This window comes from Quercus robur, chromosome 3, assembly GCF_932294415.1.
Source record: "Quercus robur chromosome 3, dhQueRobu3.1, whole genome shotgun sequence".
Taxonomy (NCBI): Eukaryota; Viridiplantae; Streptophyta; class Magnoliopsida; order Fagales; family Fagaceae; genus Quercus; species Quercus robur.
Window position 1 is genome coordinate 24,214,831 of NC_065536.1, and position 11,319 is coordinate 24,226,149.

At 37.7% G+C, this 11,319-nt stretch overlaps 2 pseudogenes; one reads left to right on the forward strand and one right to left on the reverse strand.

Annotated features, from left to right (window-relative positions):
- The first annotated feature begins 652 nt into the window (after positions 1–652).
- On the forward strand, positions 653–2,209 carry LOC126719426 (ABC transporter G family member 34-like; annotated as a pseudogene).
- Positions 2,210–2,315: 106 nt separating this feature from the next.
- Positions 2,316–10,022, reverse strand: LOC126717552 (pleiotropic drug resistance protein 2-like; annotated as a pseudogene).
- Positions 10,023–11,319: the final 1,297 nt, after the last annotated feature.

The following is an 11,319-nucleotide window of genomic DNA, read 5'->3' on the forward strand; positions in this document are numbered from 1 at the left end:
CAACAAAGAAAATCATAGAAGAGGTGAAACAAAGACTTTAGGGTTGGAAAATGAAAACACTTTCCCAAGCGGGAAGAACCACACTGATATCCTCAGTGGTAGTAGCCATGCCCTCCTATCAAGCCTCGTCTCTACTCCTCCCCAAAAAGGTATGTGATAAACTTGATTCCCTCAATCGCAAATTTTGGTGGGGTTTTAGTGGTGAGAAAAAACATGGGCTATATCTTAAGAGCTGGGATTCTATATGCTCTCCCAAAGCATTAGGGGGTCTCGGCATAAAGAAAACAGAGGATATGAATCAAGATCTTGTAGCTAAATTAACTTGGGAGGAGGCTAGTAATGTAGAGAAGCTATGGGTAAAGATGTTTCAGAAGAGATATGTGAGGGGTAAGAATTTAATGAAGATGCCAATGCCTAAATCCATCTCTTGGTCATCTTAGAGTATCTTTGGCTGCAGAGATGTGGTAAAAATGGGGTTGTCATAAAATTGGGAATGGGTGGAACATTTGGATATTGGACGATCCTTGGGTCCTTGAAGAGCCTAATTTCACTCCTAAAGTAAAGAGTGGAGTTGTTCTAAGTGAGCATTTGGTGGCCAATCTCATAGACCAAGACACTTGCCAATGGGATAAAGGTAAGTTAGTTGACATGGATGCTTGAAGTCACTGCTCCTTCAATTGAGGCTCAAATTGATGTGGATTTTGCTGACATTTATGCCAATTCCTCACTTTATCTGTAAGTTATAATTATTTTGATAATAAGTTTTTTCCTATATTCCCTGATTATTAGGTTTTGTGATTCTGATTTCTTTCAACACTCATTCAGGATGAATATGGAAGTTTTCAAAGAGATAAGTACTCTAGTGCCAGGCTCCAACGACCTCTACTTCCCAACCAAATACTCTCAACCATTCAGTGTTCAGTGCAAAGCTTGTTTTTGGAAACAACATTGGTCTTATTGGAGAAACCCTTAGTACAATGCTGTCCGGTTCTTCATGACAATAGTCATTGGTGCATTATTTGGTCTAATCTTCTGGAACAAAGGACAAAAGACGTTAGTCTTGAACTTTTTCTTGAATTGATTATTTTAGTTTTCTATCATTTAAAGGGTTGCATGAAATGTAGATTGGGATCTATTTGATTAAAGCACTAATGCTTAATCTTAATTTTTAATTTTCATTGGTACTTTTATCAGATGTCAACTCTAATTGTTTTTTTAACAGGACCAAACATCAAGACTTGATGAATCTTTTGGGAGCCATGTATGTTGCTGTGCTTTTCCTTGGAGCCTTAAATGCTTTTGCATTGCAGTCTGTTGTTGCCATTGAGAGGACAGTTTTCTACCATGAAAGAGCAGCTGGGATGTATTCTGCATTGCCTTATGCATTTTCTTAGGTAACTCAAATGCAATTTGTCTCTTTCTAGTAGGACTATAATTCCAAATTGACAACATAATGTATCTTGCCATCAAGAAAACTTAATTTCTTTTTTGTTGAGAATCAAGAAAATTTAATTTCAAATATGTAATTCTATTACACAAGTATGCTATTTTATACTGGGCTAAAGCACTATCCTATGTAGGTGGCCATTGAGACGATTTATAATGCAATTCAAACTCTAGTTTACACTCTTCTCCTTTACTCTATGATCGGGTTTGAGTGGAAGGCAACAAAGTTCTTGTGGTTCTACTACTACATATTTACATGCTTTGTCTACTTCATATTGTATGGGATGATGGTTGTTGCACTGACACAAGGCCACCAAATTGCTGCTATTTGTATGTCATTCTTCCTTAGTTCTGGAATTTGTTCTCCGGTTTCCTTCTTCCCAAGCCAGTAAGTTATTCTAACTCAATATATGTTAAATTCAAACACTCAGTTATGTCATTATAATCTACTCTCTCTTTGCATACAAAACTCACTATTGCCTACACATTACAGCAAATCCCAATATGGTGCAGGTGGTACTACTGGGCTTCTCCTGTGGCTTGGACACTATATGGTCATGTAACCTCTCAAGTTCGTGACAAAAATGCTTCGCTTGAGATACTTGAAGTAGGTAACGTGCCATTGAAGGTCTACCTCAAAGTAAGCTTGGGTTTCGAATATGACTTCCTTTCAGCTGTTGTAGTGGCTCATCTTGGCTTTGTTCTCCTCTTCTTCTTTGTGTTTGCCTATGGCATCAAGTTCCTCAACTTCCAAAGGAGATAACTTGCTTGAGTTATACACACACAAGTCTAACAGTATGTTTAAGAGTTTGTAAATTTACAAACTCTTAAACATACTGTTAGACTTGTGTGTGTATAACTCAAGCAAGTTATCTCCTTTGGAAGTTGAGGAACTTGATGCCATAGTCAAACACAAAGAAGAAGAGGAGAACAAAGCCAAGATGAGCCACTACAACAGTTGGAAGGAAGTCATATTCTAAACCCAAGCTTACTTTAAGGTACACCTTCAATGGCACGTTACCTGCTTCAGGTATCTTAAGCAAAGCATTTTTGTCACCAACTTGAGAGGTTACAAGACCATATAGTGTCCAAGGCACAGGAGAAGCCCAGTAGTACCACCTCCACCATATTGGGATTTGCTGTAATGTGTAGGCAATAGTGAGTTTTGTATGCAAAGAGAGAGTAGATTATAATGACATAACCGAGTGTTTGAATTTAACATATATCGAGTTAGAATAACTTACCGGCCTCGGAAGGAGGAAATAGGAGAACAAATTCCAGAAACTAAGGAAGAATGACATACAAATGGCAGCAATTTGGTGGCCTTGAGTCAGTGCAACAACCATCATCCTGTACAATGTGAAGTAGACAAAGCATGTAAATATGTAGTAGTAGAACCACAAGAACTTTGTTGCCTTCCACTCAAACCCGATCATAGAGTAAAGGAGAAGAGTGCAAGCAAGAGTTTGAATTGCATTATAAACCGTCTCAATGGCCACCTGCATAGGATAGTGCTTTAGCCCAGTATAAAATAGCATACTTGTGTAATAGAATTACATATTTCAAATTAAATTTTCTTGATTCTCAACAAAAAAGAAATTAAGTTTTCTTGATGGCAAGATACATTATGTTGTCAATTTGGAATTATAGTCCTGCTAGAAAGAGACAAGTTGCATTTGAGTTACCTGAGAAAATGCATAAGGCAATGCAGAATACATCCCAGTTGCTCTTTCACGATAGAAAACTGTCCTCTCAATGGCAACAACAGACTGCACTGCAAAAGCATTTAAGGCTCCAAGGGAAAGCACAGCAGCATACATGGCTCCCAAAAGATTAATCAAGTCTTGTTGTTTGGTCCTGTTAAAAAAACAATTAGAGTTGACATTTGATAAAAGTACCAATGAAAATTAAGATTAAGCACTAGTGCTTTAATAAAATAGACCCCAATCTACATTTCATGCAACCCTTTAAATGGTAGAAAACTAAAATAATCAATTCAAGAAAAAGTTCAAGACTTACGTCTTTTGTCCTTTGTTCCAGAAGATTAGACCAAATAATGCACCAATGACTATTGTCATGAAGAATCGGACAGCATTGTACTGAGGGTTTCTCCAATAAGACCAATGTTGTTTCCAGAAACAAGCTTTGCACTGAACACTGAATAGTTGAGAGTATTTGGTTGGGAAGTAGAGGTCGTTGGAGCCTGGCACTGGAGTACTTATCTCTTTGATAAGTTCCAGATTCCTCTTGAATGAGTGTTGAAAGAAATCAAAATCACAAAACCTAATAATCAGGGAATATAGGAAAAAACTTATTATCAAAATAATTATAACTTACAGATAAATTGAGGAATTGGCATAAATTTCAGCAAAATCCACATCAATTTGAGCCTCAACTGAAGGAGCAGTGACTTCAAGCATCCATGTGGCAGGATTATAACCATCCGTAATCTTAGTAACTCCTGGGACAGCCTGGCATAGATAGATATTAATAAATAGCTAGCAAAATACATGCTAGTCAATCCCAAGGGATAGCACAATCGGTTGAAGCGTAAATGAAGAGCATATGTATACACATTAAAGATATGGAAAAACTCTTATCAATTGATGAAGCAAACATAAAAAAAAGCATGAAAAAAGATACTCACTTCAAAATATTCTATCAGCTTGTGAGAATGGTGACCGAGAGGTCCAGCATAAATGACTTGTCCTCTTTTCATCAGCAGTAGCTACAAGAGCCAGAAACATATTGCGACATAGATACATAAGAAACATTTAAGTGAAAAACTTAAACAAAATTAAGAAAAGTGAGCTGTACCTCATCAAAAGCTTCAAAAATGTCTATGCTAGGCTGGTGGATTGTGCATACAACAGTTCTCCCAGTATCCACTGTATTTCTCACAGTACGCATAACAATAGCAGCAGCTCTGGCATCAAGACCAGATGTTGGTTCGTCCATGAAGATGATAGAGGGGTTAGCAACGAGTTCCACAGCTATTGTTAGCCTCTTCCTTTGTTCTGTTGAAAGACCATCAACTCCTGGAAGGCCAACTAGAGCGTCTCTTATCGGTTTAAGCTCAACCAACTCCATAACTTCTTCTACAAACATCTATACCAAAAACAAAAAATAAATATACAAATTAAATTACACACTTAGAACTTGGATCCTTAAGCAATAGGAATCCAGACAGGGTGTTTAGAAACAAATGAATATGTACAGAGGTCTAGAAAGATGATTCTAGAAGACCGTACAACATACCTTCCGTGTTTGTGTCTTTACATCTGAAGAGAGACGGAGCCAAGCTGAATATAGGAGAGATTCATAGACAGTGACATTTGGTGAATGAATGTCATTCTGTTCACAGTAACCACTAACCCGAGCAAAGGTAGCTTGGTTCTTAGGGTAACCAGAGATGTTAATGGTTCCTTCAGTGTATCCACCAGTCTTTCTTCCAGCTAACACATCCATAAGGGTTGTCTTCCCAGCACCACTGACACCCACAAGTGCTGTCAATATTCCTGGTCTGAAAGCACCATTAACATCTCGTAGCAGTTGAAGACGATCTTCTTCAACTCCTTGAGTCTTCATTGCCTGGTATGAAAGACCAAAATTTACATAAGCATTTGGTAGGTATAATAAAAGTTTGAAAAGAACTTAAAAGTGACATTTGATATTCAACAATGTGAATGAAAGCCAAAATTAATTTACCAGAACATGAAATGTTTAAAAATAGGTTAATTAAAGCAGGCATATCCACGTAGTAATTCACATGGTTAAAGGCAAGTGAAAGGGGTTGGAAGGGAAAAACCATTCCCCTTTTTGAAGCACTATATAAAGCACCAACAATTTCTGAAGAAGTTCTCACAGCCATATCAATACCTTTAATTGTTTCACAAAAGTTCAGGCATCTAGAAGAAGATAGCTTCATTTAACCATTGAAACAAGCATGCATGCTTGTTTCTTTTGTTGATTCTTCTCAAAATTTAAAGTCATGTGGCATATTTTAGCCCCTTTTTTGCATTATCTTCCATCTCTAGGAGAAGGCAAAAATTCATTGATGCAGTTAGGAATATTTCTCCAAGTTAAAAGATTTTTCTGTTCTAATAAGTAAAAAACCATCATTATTTATAAGTAATAAGTAGAAATCCATCTGTGAAAAATGCATCAGGTTTTCTGTTGTTCTAATCTCTAATGTTGTGTAACTGCATTAAACCGACCACCTCTCTTGCTTAAAGGTGTTACAACTACACTCATGGTTGCATACTGAACTGTATTTTGTGCAGAGATGTGATGAACCATCAAGCTAATGCAAGCTTCTTCAAGATAATATTTTGGTTGTTGCAAATCAACATGTTAAATTTTGATCTCTCTAATTGAAATAGAATTACTGTTGTCACTACATGAGTTAATTTTGACTAAATAACAGTAAAAACATTGAAATTAGGAAATCATGAAAATTGAAGGAGAAAGGTCAAAGATAAACCTTCTGTTTCATGTCTGGAGGATGAATATTTATTCATCTTGTCATTTTCATCATCCGCAATGACGGCTTTTGAATCGCCCAGAGCTGAAATTCATTTTTCACACAAGGATTTGTCAACTCTGAAATTTCATTTCCCTATAAAAGAAACTCTGAGTAGGAGCGAGATAAGATCACTTACGATTCAGGTAAGTCAATGCTGCAATAAATAACACATTGAAGAGGAGAAAATCCAAGAAGTGCTCCAATACAAATCCAGAACCAATAGTCATCGGTAAAGAAACCTCTAGACTTGAGAAGGACCGTTCCAACTGTTGGTGCATTAAATCTGGGGTCATTATTGGGCTGTAATAGATAAATTTTGTTAAATCTCCATGATTGCTTATGGTGTTGAAAATGCATAATTTGAGCTTTCATTTGCATATGCAAGTATGGAAAGTGGATGCAAATCTGAAATTTACATATGAAAACAATTAAACTATGAAGATATCTTACCGCACTCCATCTTTTATCAAGAAATTCATTCATCACTATGGCATTTTGTCCGTACATCATAGGAGAAATATAGTAGCCCCATATCATCCATGGCTCAATGTCATCTGCAGGCAAAAAGGGAAAAGAGGAGTCATTTTTTTTAATCAAATAAATCAACATTGAAATACACTGACAGCTGGATTGGAAAGAGATGAATTACTTTTGGCAACGATGAATCCTCCAAGCACAAAAACCAGAAGCAAGGTGAAGGTACCCAGCGTATTTGCAACAACTTGTGTTCTTCCAACTGCAGCAATGAACCGAAAGAGGGACAATGCCATTTGATGTATGCCAAAGAATGCCAAGAACTGTCGGAAAAACCTGAAGTAATAAGGGAAGAAATGTGTCAATGAAAGAATCATAGACTAATAAACCCATGAGTTTGACACATACAATTCCAACAACTGGTAAGTACTAAGTATCAAATCAATTGCTGGGGACAATTTTAAAATCTTATTTACCTGCTAGCAGATGGAGCAAATCCAGTTGTGTAGTAGGTAAGAATGATCCATATTCCTGATTCCATGAATGATAGAAGGATCCTGAGGACCCAAATGGGTAAGCCAAAAGCCCATGCAGGATAGAACAGGAAATCCCTTTGTTTATAAAAGACAGGAAGCCTGAAAACAGTCATTGCCAATTCAGCCATCCCATTGAACATCACATTAATCAGACTGAAAAATAGTGCCCAAATAATTTTCCTCCATCTGCAACAGTTCCCACTGGCATTTCTGTCCTAAGGAAAACTGTCAAGGCAATTACGGACATGATAGTTATCTGAGTAGTCTTGAATACATACACAAAAATTGCGCTTCATTAGCAGCCATTCCCTTGAAAAGCAAGCCCTGAATAGTTCCCAATTTGAAATACCATACTTCTCTGTCACCAGTACAGCTGGGGGCGCTCTAGATTTATCATAAGGAACACTAAGATCAGCTAAAAGCTGTTGGCCAATGTGAAAAGAGCCGAAGGCCTGGGCAAATTCAGAAACTGAAATGTATCTGTAAGGGTGGTTCTTCTTGAACCAATATTGTTCTTGATCCTTCTTGGATGCTACTTCTTGTAAAAAGTCAGCAACTCCTTTCCTATCGGGGCATTTGAAACCCACGTGCTCAAAGAACTCAAGGATATTTTCTCTTGGACCTTGGTAGACTATCTGTCCTTCTGAAAGTAAAATAATGTCATCAAAAAGATCAAATGTCTCTGGTGCTGGCCGTAGAAGAGAAATGACCATAGTCACATCCATAATATGAACCATTTGCCTCACATACTTGCAAATCTGAAAAGTGGTAGAACTGTCAAACCCTGTCGATATTTCATCCATTAAAAGAGCCTTTGCTGGTCTGACCAACATCTCCCCTGCACCAAATTATAATAACACAATCAAAATTGGTAATGAATCATTACAAATGCTTACATACTAGAAACAAGAATGTGAACCGGATACGTTATTCTTTTGTGTAAGATTAATGACTCCTAATTTCATGATAAACAACTTAAGCTTGTCCAACATACGTACCAGTTGTCACACGCTTCTTTTGTCCACCAGAGATACCCCTTCTCATTTCATCTCCAACCATAATATCAGCACAAATATCCGGTTCAAGGGTCTTTTGAAATTTATTTATTTTGTTGAAATTGAAGACTTTTTACTGAAAGTATTGTAGATAAAGGTAAAAGTTAGCTGAAATAGTGTAGTGGACCTCATGAATAGTATCAAATAGTACAGTGAGACTCATGAATAATAGCAAAAATAAGCTGAATAATAAAATAAATTGGTAAGAATAATCTTTGCCAAATGAACACCAAGTATTGTTAAATATTCTTAAAGGTCAGCTATTTTAAATTGCTTGTTAATTATTTTTTAAAAAAACTTAGCAACATGAAATAGAGACAGCGAACCTCGAGAATATAATCAGTAACCAAGCTAGTCTTTTGGCCCGCCATTGCAGTGTTCTTCATGAATGCATCAATCTCAGGATCGGGCTTAATTCCTGCTTCTCTCTCTCTTCTTGAGAGTTCCACCAACATCTCATACCTTGTGCCAACCCCTAGACAGCGTCCTGAGAAATCCAGTGTCTCTCTCACAGTCATCTCTCCATGGTGAAGATCAAGTTGACTAATATAAGCACAGGTTCTTTGAGGAACAAATTCATGGAATTCATGACCACAGTAGGTGACTTTCCCAGACACCTGTACAGAACTCTTATTCATTAGTAAGCCACAAAATTTAATCTTAGACACAAAGGATTATGCAAATTGTGACACATATAAAAGCAATAGAATGGGAAACAAACCTTCAGATCCTTGTCGAGTTTCCCGGCAAGTGCGTGCAACAAGGTTGTTTTTCCTGCACCTGGAGGACCCAGAAGTAGGGTCATCCTGGAATTGCCATATCAGTTAAAAACTTAAAATTCATCCCAGAAAATCAAAATAAGAACAATAGCAACAAACACAAAGCTAGCTATCAACCCAAAAAAGGCTATTTCACCATATATAAGGCATGAAAAATCAGTTAACGAATCTTGCCCATATACCCAGTAAGAATTACCTTGGAAAATTCACTTTCATATTTGGGCAAAAGGGTTAAAAAAAAAAAAAAAAAAACAGTAAATCAAGTAGCACTTCGTAAAAATATCTTGATGGTTTAACAATTCCACTAACATCTTCGAGTATCTGGATTTTTCTCTTCTTCGGGAGCAAGGTGAACCAATCCGAGAATACTCTGTTATCCATTACAAATTGAAATGGCCAAAAAAAAAAAAATTGTTATCAAAAGCTTAGTGACAAAATTTTAAACCAGATAAAACGAACTGTCAAAGATTTCAAACCGAATCATCAGAACAATAACTTAAAAACACTTTTTTTAATCTTTTTCATTCTTCTAGTCGTAATTACAAAATAGCCCAACAATATATCTCTCTGTTTCTCACAAAACTCTACACCAGAATCCAATTTCACTTCCAAAAAACAATAAAAACAAAAAAACAAAAAATAAAAATACCTCAATTGTGTTCAAAGTAACATTAAGCAGAGTAGGAAGTGCTCTACTCCCAACATACACATCTCCCTCCACCGACACATGTTCGTTCCGAACTTCAATCTTAGGAATCTCAATCCCAACTCTGCCATTAAAACCAAACTAAAAAATCTTAATTCACACAAAAACCAAAACCAAATCCAAAACAAACAAAAAAAACTACCTGTCAGTTCTGTCTCTGAGTCTTCTAAGGAACTTCTCATTGTCTTCCTCAGCAACCTTAAGAATACTCTCCATCAACAGCTTCTTATCTCGCATCCCAAGATTCGTAACGTCCACTTCATCGTGCACAACCTTGCCATTATCAAGAACTTGCGTGAGCATCCCTTTCCTCAGCCTATCATACGTAGGCAATCTCTCTATGGCCACCCATCTGAACTCTTCCTCGTCCACCTCTTGCCTACCGCTCCAGTTAAACACGTCCGGCGGCGCTGTCCACACTTCCAGGAAACTCCCAGAAGCCCAGCTTCTCCGGCTGCTCGTCGACCTGGCGAGATCGTCTCCCGCCAAAGCAGATGCCATTGCTACTTACCGATCTAAAACAACAACAACAATACACTCCTCACTGGTGTTTCTGTTTTTGGATGTGGTTTTGTTGCACAGTTACAATACCAATCATGCAGAAACAGAATGCATATATATCTGCGTTTTTTTTAGCAAAGCAGTGATATTGATATGAGTTTGCGTGAGTGATAAGTGTCATACGGACGCTCACTCCCTTTTCGTATCCATCTATGTATATGTGTCTATATATATTTTTCAGGTTAAAGTCTCGGCCGTTGGAAAATGTAAAAGGTATGCTTTGCAGAATAGAGAGAGTGGGAGTCCTAGTACGGTAGTGAGTTTTAGAGTGAAGGAAAGTGTTGCTCTGGTTAAAGTCTTGGTCGTTGGAAAATGAAAAGGGCATGCTTTGCACAGAGAGAGGGAGAGAGTGAGAGATTAATTAAATATTATATACAAAGCTACAGTAATAGTGTATTACACGGTTACGGTAGCAGCTTTATATATTTGCAAAGCTTTAGAGCACTGGCATTGAAAAATGCTATGCTATACTATTATACCATCTCAAAAAACCACTTTATTACTTATATCATCCAATTTTACAATACCTCTCACATCCTAAAACTCTATTCTTATTAAAATATTATTTTTTAATCTTTCTTTATTATTTCTTTTTAACAAATACTTTTTTTCAGTTCCACTTTCCTAGGCTTTCCAACCGTTTTTTTTTTCCTCAACCTCCCTCAACCTCTAGCACCGGTTCATCTCACAGAACCACACACACAGACCCATCAACAGAGCCACACACACAAACCATCAAACCAGAGCCAACAGCGGCCACCACACCCACCACCCAAGCCACCGATCAGAAACCACACCGCCGATTTGAAACCCACCGGAGCAAACCCATTCAAAAAACCACAACCAAAAACACCGGACCCAAGCCAAAAACAACCAAAAACCACAACCACAACCAAAAACCACAACCAAAAACACCGGTCACAGCCAAAAACCACAACCACCAAACCCACACTGTCACCCACGACCCAAACACCGGACCCACAACCCAACCACGACCCAAACCCTAGACCCAACCACGACCCACAACCCCTTTAAGCACAAAAACCACAATCACAACCAAAAACACCGGACCCACGCCAAAAACAACCAAAAACCACAACCACAACCAAAAACACCGGACTCAAGCCAAAAACAACCAAAAACCACAACCACAACCAAAAACCACAACCAAAAACATCGGTCATAGCCAAAAACCATAACCACCAAACCCACGCCGTCACCCACGACCCAAACACCG